Below are 12128 nucleotides of genomic sequence, written 5' to 3' on the forward strand. Positions count from 1 at the left end.
ATCCTGGCTGTAGACGTCAACAAAAACTAAACCAGACGATGCCACCCTAACGAAACAGTTAGGCCCTTCACCACGGCGACGCGACGCCACCTTTAACCACGACGGTACGACCATCTCAGCTCACCTCAGGTCAAACTCCAGGCTATCATTCCTAAGGTCCGTACCGTCGTGTTCAAGGTCCGTACCGTCATGTTCAAGGTCCGTACCGTCGTGTTCAAGGTCCATACCGTCGTGCTCAAGGTCCGTACCGTCGTGCTCAAGGTCCATACCGTCGTGCTCAAGGTCCGTACCGTCATGTTCAAGGTCCGTACCGTCGTGCTCAAGGTCCGTACCGTCATGTTCAAGGTCCGTACCGTCGTGCTCAAGGTCCATACCGTCGTGCTCAAGGTCCGTACCGTCATGTTCAAGGTCCGTACCGTCGTGCTCAAGGTCCGTACCGTCATGTTCAAGGTCCGTACCGTCGTGCTCAAGGTCCGTACCGTCATGTTCAAGGTCCGTACCGTCGTGCTCAAGGTCCGTACCATCATGTTCAAGGTCCGTACCGTCGTGCTCAAGGTCCGTACCATCATGTTCAAGGTCCGTACCGTCATGTTCAAGGTCCGTACCGTCGTGTTCAAGGTCCGTACCATCATGTTCAAGGTCCGTACCGTCGTGCTCAAGGTCCGTACCGTCGTGTTCAAGGTCCGTACCGTCGTGTTCAAGGTCCGTACCGTCATGTTCAAGGTCCGTACCGTCGTGCTCAAGGTCCGTACCATCATGTTCAAGGTCCGTACCGTCGTGCTCAAGGTCCGTACCATCATGTTCAAGGTCCGTACCATCATGTTCAAGGTCCGTACCGTCGTGTTCAAGGTCCGTACCGTCGTGCTCAAGGTCCGTACCATCATGTTCAAGGTCCGTACCGTCGTGTTCAAGGTCCGTACCGTCGTGCTCAATATTGTCCAGATCACACAGCTTCTGGTATGAGAGCCATCAACTGTGAAATGTCACATGTTTCTACTTGGTGGCCTCCATAACAAAGCTTATTGTCCTGTAGTGAGAAATACATTCAATTACAAGCATACAGCATACAACAGAGAACCTAATACACTACTGTTGTCCATCTATACAATTACAAACATACAGCATACAACAGAGAACCTAATACACTACTGTTGTCCATCTATACAATTACAAACATACAGCATACAACAGAGAACCTAATACACTACTGTTGTCCATCTATACAATTACAAACATACAGCATACAACAGAGAACCTAATACACTACTGTTGTCCATCTATACAATTACAAACATACCGCATACAACAGAGAACCTAATACACTACTGTTGTCCATCTATACAATTACAAACATACAGCATACAACAGAGAACCTAATACACTACTGTTGTCCATCTATACAATTACAAACATACAGCATACAACAGAGAACCTAATACACTACTGTTGTCCATCTATACAATTACAAACATACAGCATACAACAGAGAACCTAATACACTACTGTTGTCCATCTATACAATTACAAACATACAGCATACAACAGAGAACCTAATACACTACTGTTGTCCATCTATACAATTACAAACATACCGCATACAACAGAGAACCTAATACACTACTGTTGTCCATCTATACAATTACAAACATACAGCATACAACAGAGAACCTAATACACTACTGTTGTCCATCTATACAATTTTCTGAACTATTGTATATCAGTTATGGTCATGTGGGTCAGTTTTATCTATTGTGGGTAAAAGTCTGTTTAAAGTCTGAGTGTGTGTGTGTGTGTGTGTGTGTGTGTGTGTGTGTGTGTGTGTGTGTGTGTGTCACATGACAGTTTAAGGGTGATGTGGGAGGTTATGTGGGAGACAGGGTTTCTCACTACATATGATGGGTAAGGAACTCAGTAGGTGTTATGACGCACTTAATGAGATCTCACACACACACACACACACACACACACACACACACACACACACACACACACACACACACACATGGCTTAGGCTGGGGTGTACGTGTGTTTGCGTACATACACAGGAGTAAAGACATTATACATATATACAAGGGTGACAGACGGGATTGCTGATAACTGTCTCTTTGTACCACAACAGGAACATCACACATGGCATCCAGTATATCTATTCTTAATCTTCTTGTAAACAAGAATCACTGTTGTATATGTACCATCTTGAACACACCTGCAGCTCGAGCGCCTGGGCAAGACACACAACTAATATTCGTTTCTCTTCATTTTTCTTAAACTATCTGACTATCCACGTCCTATGAAGGAAAAAAAGTACGTTTTTAAGATGTGTCACAGTAAAGTCCCACATATGTCGGTCACATATATGGAGAACAGACTTCTACGAAATCCAATCCAATCACAACTTGCTCCAAGCGACGCGGTAATCAGAGCAGCGAAGCGTCTACCTGAAACCGAGTACTAATCCCAAAATTTGTAACATCAATATTATTGGTGAAGTTGTCGAGGAGGAGGAGGAGGAGGTGTTCCTGTCAAGCCAGGAGTACTCGAGGAGGAGGAGAGGTTCCTGCTGTACCAGAGGAGATTAAGGGAGGATATTCTTCCTGTTGCAGGATGTGTATATATTCCTCGTGCTCTGGATACCTTTGCTTGCCTTCCCTAGTCTTTCGTATTAGATATATCTATATCTCTCTCTGTTCACTGTACGGAACATCCCTCCGTTTGTTCGCTGGGAGGGACATATCTTCCTATACAAATTATAATGGACATAGCTCTATTTGTTCGCTGCACAGGACATACTTTTTGCTCGTTGCAACGGGCATACCTCCCTTTGTTCGTCACCATTAAGACGGGACATACCTACCCTGTATGGGACATACTTCCCTTCCTGTGCTACAACGTATGCTGCAAAGGACACACCCCCATATTTCGTTGTGATAGACAGTATACAAGGTAACCAAAACTATGAGTACATTAGTGTGTGTGTGTGTGTGTGTGTGTGTGTGTGTGTGTGTGTCACATACGTACAGATGTACTCCTTGATATGTACACTCGTCTTCAGCTTCTACGTATGATCATACACAACAACATACACTAAAACTGTATAATATTTTATATATATAGTCGTTTGCCGTTTCCCGCGTAGAGACGTAACGCCAGCTGTCAAGTATAATGCATCGAAACCACAGAGCCCTATCCACAGCTAAGCCGCAGAGACCTTTTCATGGTTTCCCCTGACCACTTCATACTAACAGCAAATTGCCGGGTTACATTACTGATATTGATAGCAAATCGTCCGGTGCATACCATATCACTCCAGTTCGCTCTATCCCATGCACGCCTCCCACCCTCCTGCATGTTCAGACCTCGATCCCTTACAGCATCTTGCACTCATCCTCCCACCTCCTCCTCGGTCTCCTTCTGTTCATATTCCTTCTACTTACAGCTGTATTCATACCTTCATACCTATCCTTTCCATATCACCATGCCATTTTCAGCATTCTCTTCAGTTCTCACACATACTGCTGTTTCTATCACACCTCTCGGTCTTACGCTATTATCATTTCTTCGATGAACCCTCCTCACACCAGATACTGTCCTCATACATTTCACTTTTATCTTCCTCCATAATTCTTTTTATCTACACCACATTCCTCACATCCATACAACACTGTCGGGACTACTATACTATCAAACATACTCATCTTTACCCTAAGAGACAGCGACATCCCTTTCAACATACTTCTCAATGCACACAGAAACAGTCCCCTCACCCACCTTATGGCTTACTTCAAATACCATGGTTACATCTGCTGCCATATCCACTCTCAAGTATTTCAAACACTTCACTTCCTCTAGGTTGTCTCCATTCAAACTCATATTTCAACCTCTCTCTCTCTCTCTCTCTCTCTCTCTCTCTCTCTCTCTCTCTCTCTCTCTCTCTCTCTCTCTCTCTCTATCTATCTATCTATCTATCTATCTATCTATCTATCTATCTATCTATCTATCTTTTCACAGCTAAACCTGGTAACCTTTCTTTTATTCATATCAATTCTGAACTTTCTTCTTTCACACACTCTCAAACTATGAAACCAGTTTCTGCAGTTTTTTACTTGCATCTGCCACCAGCGCTGTGTTATCAACAAACAACAACTAAGCCTCGTCCCAAGCTCCTCTCCACCAACAGATTGCAGACTTATGCTTCTCTACATGACCCTCATATTCACCTCCCTCATATCCCATCCATTAAAAGGCTAAACAGCCATGATGACATCACACACTCCGGTCGTTGACCTACCTTCATCTGTAACAACTCACCCTCCTCTCTCCCTACTCGTACACACACATTTCTCTCTTGATAGCAACTATTCATTACTCCTAATAACTTTCCTCCCATACCATATATTCGTAACACCTTTCACAAAGCTTCTCTATCAACCCTGACATACGCTTTCTCCAGATTCAGACATGCGCATACAAACCCTTCTGCTCTCTAAGTCTTTATCACACCAATTCTTCAAAGCAAACACCTGAGCCACACATCTTCTACCTCTCCTGAAGCCACTCTGTTTCTCCCTAATCTGACTGCTCTGTGCAATGCTACCACCCTCTCAGTCACTACTCCCCCACGCAACGTACCAGTTATGCTCAACCAACTTAAAACTCGTAATTCAAATATGCACTTTTACCCCTCTTCCTAACTCCCTACCATTATACAATGGCACTATACATGCATTCCTCCTATCCTCAGGCACTTCACAATGAGCTATATATATATATACTCTGAAAATTCTAACTAAACAATCTTCAACACAGTCACCCCATTCTCAAGAAAATTAACTGCATTCCCATCCAATCTAAACACTGTGCCACACTTCGTCTTACGCAAGTCTTTCAATACCTATTTTCTTTTCACTAAATCATTTGCCGTGACTCTCACTTCGCATACCTCCCTGACGTAAACATCCGACACCTGCCACCTTATCCATCTCCACTTCATCTCAGCTCTGCCTGTTACCACCTCCTTCTCTGCTCCCTTCACTGCTGTTCCCTACTGTTCTCTTCACACTTCCTTCCGAAACATTTTCTTTTTCTCTCTCAAGTTTGCCAACACTCTCTCACCCTCTTTTTCACCCCCCTAAACCTCCATTTCACCTTCTGCCACTTTCTCTTGTACTTTTCTCTATCATTTACACTTCTAAACTGCAGATCGCTCATAACTCTCTCTTTAACTAGCAACTTAATATCATCAACCCAGCACTCACTACTCTTTTTCAAATGCCCACTTCCCACCTCCTGCATACCACACACTTTTTCAGACATCTACGCACTGCTTCCCTGAATACCTGCCATTCCTCACCCACTCCCCTCGTTTCCTGTATTCTCACTTTTTGCCATTCTTCATCCCATCTCTCCCGATATCTTCACACAAGCCTTCGAATGTATGACCATTACACTCATACGAGAGATCTGCATACGAAACGAATATCTTAAGGTCTGAGTGTGCCGATCAGTTTTCAATGTCCAGGAATTTTTGCAGTACTGTGAATAAGAGATAGGTTCGGTGATACAGTTATGTTTGGTTACGTTAGATGGATTGCTCAGCATAAGTGTAATGTTACAAATTCATGTTAAAAATCCAGCCACTTCGCTTGACAACATTGCTAAACCAGGTCGCAGTCAAGTGGGAAGGCTGGCTAAGCTGCCGACCCCCTGCCTCAGGCTGGCTAGGTGCCGACCTCTGCTTCAGGCTGGCTAGGTGTCGACCTCCTGCTTCAGGCTGGCTAGGTGTCGACCCCCTGCTTCAGGCTGGCATCCCGCGAGAAGCCTGCCACCCTACCCTCTACATCCCCCACCCACCATCCCACCTATACCACCCATCACCGGGTCCAGTCATCACTAATACTTTAACCTTCATCAAACAATTATTTCTTTATCAAAGTGCCGTTCAAGTTTATAACTTCATGAAACGTGTAATATAACTCTTTATCATACCTATTACTTAAGTCAACGGGTAATGAAAAAATAAGTGTGGAGAAAAACTGGAGGAAGTGAAGTGTTTTAGATATCTGGGAGTGGATCTGTCAGCGGATGGAACCATGGAAGCGGAAGTGGATCATAGGGTGGGGGAGGGGGCGAAAATTTTGGGAGCCTTGAAAAATGTGTGGAAGTCGAGAACATTATCTCGGAAAGCAAAAATGGGTATGTTTGAAGGAATAGTGGTACCAACAATGTTGTATGGTTGCGAGGCGTGGGCTATGGATAGAGATGTGCGCAGGAGGATGGATGTGCTGGAAATGAGATGTTTGAGGAAAATGTGTGGTGTGAGGTGGTTTGATCGAGTAAGTAACGTAAGGGTAAGAGAGATGTGTGGAAATAAAAAGAGCGTGGTTGAGAGAGCAGAAGAGGGTGTTTTGAAATGGTTTGGGCACATGGAGAGAATGAGTGAGGAAAGATTGACCAAGAGGATATATGTGTCGGAGGTGGAGGGAACGAGGAGAAGAGGGAGACCAAATTGGAGGTGGAAAGATGGAGTGAAAAAGATTTTGTGTGATCGGGGCCTGAACATGCAGGAGGGTGAAAGGAGGGCAAGGAATAGAGTGAATTGGAGCGATGTGGTATACAGGGGTTGACGTGCTGTCAGTGGATTGAATCAAGGCATGTGAAGCGTCTGGGGTAAACCATGGAAAGCTGTGTAGGTATGTATATTTGCGTGTGTGGACGTGTGTATGTACATGTGTATGGGGGGGGGGGGGGTTGGGCCATTTCTTTCGTCTGTTTCCTTGCGCTACCTCGCAAACGCGGGAGACAGCGACAAAGTATAAAAAAAAAAAAAAAAAAAAAAAAAAAAAAAAAAAAAAAAAAAAAAAAAAATATTCCACGTTTGTATGGTAACTGGAATCAGTCTCAGGAAGTCCACTTAACATATATCTGTTGATAGCAAGATGAAGGAAGAAATCAATTGAGTTTGTCTTTTGTTTACGAAGTCCAACTCTGGGTCATACAGAGATACAGCCTTCCTGACGTACAGAAGTTGAGTTCATATAATCACAATAATGCGACGGAGATTAGGAAGCGCATAGGGACCACTTACCCTCAGATTGGCTTGGCTTTTTATAGCTCTTGGCTGAGAGAGGCTGGAGAGTTGCTCGGCATAATTACATTGAGGATCTTTAACATGGATGGAATACACACGGGGTTGAAACACGGGGTTGAAACACGGGGGTTGAAATACTGGTTGAAACACAGAGTGTGGTGGGTTGGTGTCAGTAACCGTCCAGTAGGTATGTAACAAGTGTCAGAGGGAGGGTGTCAGGCGGCCTGACACTTGTGGCACGACACACTAACAACACTGGAGCTTCCGTAGGAGGGCCGAGGTGTGAAGCGACGCGGTTGTACCTGATCAGCCAACACTTTCACTTGACGCGTCGGCCGACGAGCAGAGTCACCGGGGGTAGCTAGCGGTGGTAATGGTAGGGGTAGCTCAGCCGTGGCGGTGCCCCGAAGCACCGGGAGAGGTAGTACCACCACCCACTATGCGGGTCAAGAACCGGTTGGTGAGGCTGGCCAGGCCGGGTGCACGGCCGACCTCCGGTACGATAGGTTGTGTTGCCGGCAGCAGTGAGCGGGCAGCAGGGAGAGCAGGTCGTGTGCTCCCAGCCGCGCGCCCACAACTACACTACCACACACACACCCTCCTCCTCACACAGCTACCTCCCTACCCTCCTCCTCCTCCTCCTCCTCTCCTCCTCCTCCTCTTCAGGTGTCCTAGCTCTTCCACCCTCCCTCAGCGTAACCTGCTCCTGCTATAGCTTTGATTATTTCTTCCTCAGCATAGCCTGCTTCTCCCTAAGCTTAGCCTGCTCCTCCCTCAGCTCAGCCTGTTCACTTAGCCGAGAACGCCACTTTCTCAGCTTAGCATGCCCTTATCCCCTTCCTCCCTCAGCTTGCCCGTTCCTTATCGGCTTATTTTAGACACCTTCTTCCTCAGATTAACATGCTTCTCTGAGCTTAGCATATTCCTTCCTCAGCTTAGCATGTTCCTCCCACAACTTAAACTTCTTCCCTCAGCTTAGGCTCTTCCTCGGCTTTGAATCCTTTTACCTAAGCTTACTCTGCTCCTTCCTCACCTGAGCTTACTCCTCCCTCAGTTTAGCTTGTTCACCCCTCGGCTTGGTCTGTTTCTTCCTGATCTGCGTTTACTCCTCCCTCAGCTTAACATGCTCCTCCCTTAGCCTATGCTACTCCTCCCACAACTTAAGCAGCTCCTTCCTCAGCTTAACGTGCTCCTCCCCGGCTTAAAGCTATTAGGCTTAGCTTGTACTATGCAGTTCCTGTTTGATCAATGTCAATAAAGAAAATATTTACATATATCTTGTTACTCAACATATTCTGGTTCATTGTTTGTCACGGAAGATCGTCTTGTTAGTCTGTTTGACAGGAAAGTCTTAGACACCAGCGGTAGATCACTGAGAGACATGGCGGGAGACAAGGAGGGGTTGTATCTGCGATGAGGACATGCCATAAGGCAGAGCTAGCGCGTGAAAGAGAGAGAGAGAGAGAGAGAGAGAGAGAGAGAGAGAGAGCTAGAGAGAGCTAGAGAGAGCATGCATGCAGCGCTATGCTAGGTGAAGGTGATGGTCATGTATAGATAACCACCAGACAGATCGATACCTTCCGTTGGTGCCTGACTCATCAACAACCACCCACCCCGGTACAACACCCCTCCTGACTCATCAACAACCACCCACCCCGGTACAACACCCCTCCTGACTCATCAACAACCACCCACCCCGGTACAACACCCCTCCTGACTCATCAACAACCACCCACCCCGGTACAACACCCTCCTGACTCATCAACGAACATATATATATATATATATATATATATATATATATATATATATATATATATATATATATATATATCATCCCTGGGGTTAGGGAAGAAAGAATACTGCCCACGTATTCCTTGCATGTCGTATAAGGGAATACGGTTCTTATACTATACTTACGTTGCTTAAGTCTAACACAGCGATGCTTACCAGTCTGTCCAATATATAACACATTACATCTTTTACAAGGGATTCTGTAAACACAGCCCGCAGAATTTCCTGGCGAGTTTTTGTTTAAGATATTCTTCATAATATTGTTATTGCTAAAGGCTACATTTACATTAAAAGATTTAAGCAACCTGGGGAGTAACCTAAAATTATTATTAAAAGGAAGAACTAAAAGATTCTTGGTATCAAGGGGAGGCTTGTGTGTGTGTGTGTGTGTGTGTGTGTGTGTGTGTGTGTGTGCGTGCGTGTGTGTGTGTGTGTGTCATCCTTTCTATATTCGTCATAGACTTTCACTTGGACTGCCTGCGCCTGAACTCAGTAACATCTACACAGCTGATCACTAGACCACGAGGCGACAAAAGCTGTCCATCTCGGACCACCCGATGGTCCGTGATATCCCCGTCACATTACGTGACCTGAGATGTATTGAAAGCCCGCGCTAGCAATCCTCCAACACTAGGATAAAGGTTATACATCTTGAACACGTACTGAACACAAGGAACAGATCATTACGGTTTACCTATGAGCGTCGAGGAGTTGAACCCAGTCCTAATGCGTGAAACGACAAAAGCTTTCCAATGCAGACCAACGAATGGTCTATGAGATCCTCCGTCACATCACGTGACCTGAGAGGTACTCCGACGCCGAGATAAGTCGTTTTCATCTATTCCATGTGTCCAGCACACGTTACAGATGTGTGAATATGTATCAATTATATCTACAGTGATGAGACTTTGCACTGATGACGAACTATGGGGAAAAGTGAAATAATGTGGAGGTCATGTAAACATATTGAGTCATAAGAAACTTCAGGAAAATGTGAGGGACAAAGAAACTTCAGAAAATGTGGAGTGCATGAACTAGGAAAAAATGTGGAATGGAATCCGCAAGAGAAATATATAAGAAAAATGGTAAGCCCGAGATATTTCAGGAAAATGTGAGGCGCCTAGACTTGTAGGAAAATATAAAGCTTGAGAATCATGGAGAATATATCGTGCTCCAGCCCAGTAACCGACCGTAACTTGCAATTCCCAGCAATAAGGACCGGATTGTACGGATATGGCAACACTAACAAGGGAAACGATGCAGCGGTGACGGACATTAAAACATTCGTGTTGCAGCAACATGCGGCAACACTTGCAACACCGTGAGCTCCCTTTTAACCCCGCTGGCGAAGACATCTGAAATAACTTCACTTCTCACATGATAACAGATATCTGCATCAGCCGCCCTAAAGAAGACTGTAGTGGGAATACATGAACACTACATCAGTTCTTCTCCAAGCAAGGAACTTTCTTCCTCAACACAAACATCTCTCTCTCTCTCTCTCTCTCTCTCTCTCTCTCTCTCTCTCTCTCTCTCTCTCTCTCTCTCTCTCTCTCTCTAACACAAACACAGGCCCTTGTGTTGTCTTTAAAGCTGCGTTTCCACAAGAGGGTTTCTAGACATGCAACAACACTTGACCTCTGTTTCCCTTCATCTCAAAACCAGTTGAGTAAACTTCACAACATTTGCCACGTGTTCATTGATATACGACATTTGACATGTATCATACTTAACATGTTACGATCAACAACCATCACGAAGAAGCATCAGAATTATCACATTTGTGGCCGGAATACTTGCGTGTATGTTTTCCTGGTCCCTGAAAAAGGTCACGCTATCATACCCAAGGGTCGTGCCGTCCTGCTCAAGGGTCGTGCTGCCGGGGTTGACCTGCCGCACAGCTAACCATGAGTTAACAGTACATACAACACTGTCTTGCTTCGGGGTGGGGGGGGGGGGGGTAGTACCATGTCATATATGTGAGTGGAGCTTTAGCCTACACACATTGTGTAAGACACAACGTCTGTCGTAAAGCTTGTAATTGTGGAAGTGTTATTGAGAGAGTAGACAGGTGGTGACGTGCGGCCCTACTGTTCCAGCCCACAGTCGTGGAGGTAGCTCATTGTAACACATATTACCCGTCATCAAATTACCGTTAAACTTTCCCACGAATATTAAACTAAATGAAATGTGAACATGCAGGGAAGAATATTAAAGGGACTAGTCTCTAATGTGAAGAATGATTGATCTTCATCATTTCCGTGTTAGCAGAAATATAGCAAACTTCATCTATACTTTACCTATTCACCAAGAATAGAAACATGATGCACGTATTACGTTCCTATACAGCGGAATACAATTTTCTTACAACACTCCTTCAAATTTGTCCAAATACACAAGACGATCGTGTTTTGACGGACCAAGAAGGATCCAAGAAGAACGAAAAGTATAGGAGAGAAAGTAGCCTACATGTGTTGGCGTGAGAGCTCAAGCTTGACCTTTGCAGCTTGGTTCAACCTACCTACGTACCAGGGAAAGGAAAATCCTCGCTACCATAGCTCAAGCCACCACTGTTCCACACAAACCCCACCACCGCGTTAAGGGTCATGTAGATCGGGGGCCGTAAAAGAAAGAGCGGTATCATACACTCGCGATAAACAGAACACGTTCGATGAATCCTACCCTTCACAATGACATGCTGCACACGAGAACCACTGACCACTTACAACTGTAGTATCTATTTCTTAAGTTCATGATAACAAGATCCAACATATAACTTTGAGCTTAAATATGCTTGTGAACTGCATCTTCGACAAGCACTTCTCTCTATGCTATTATGGGATTGGATCACATGTGTGCTATCTAATACCACCATGATTGTAAATCATGATTGTGAGATTAGCATCATACGATACTCGCTTCTCATGATCAACCAACATATATCGAGGAAAATGAAACCCAACCAAAATAGCCGCATCAATTATTATCGAGGACCAGAGCGGGACTTAAAGAGGTCAGCCAGTCAGGCCAACGCCAAGAATACCCCTAAGAGAACATCCTGAATAAAAGGAAAATTATCACACACACACACACACACACACACACACACACACACACACACAACTCGTCTCAAAAGGTTAGGCAAGGTTGAGAAACAGGGAAGAATGGTTAACTAAACCACAGGAGTCGCTTGACATTTTCTCTCCTGTACTGCTTTCCTAATGAAGGACTCGAGCGACAGGTGAGG

The sequence above is a fragment of the Panulirus ornatus genome, chromosome 15 (genome assembly GCF_036320965.1).
Source record: "Panulirus ornatus isolate Po-2019 chromosome 15, ASM3632096v1, whole genome shotgun sequence".
In the NCBI taxonomy this organism is placed as follows: domain Eukaryota; kingdom Metazoa; phylum Arthropoda; class Malacostraca; order Decapoda; family Palinuridae; genus Panulirus; species Panulirus ornatus.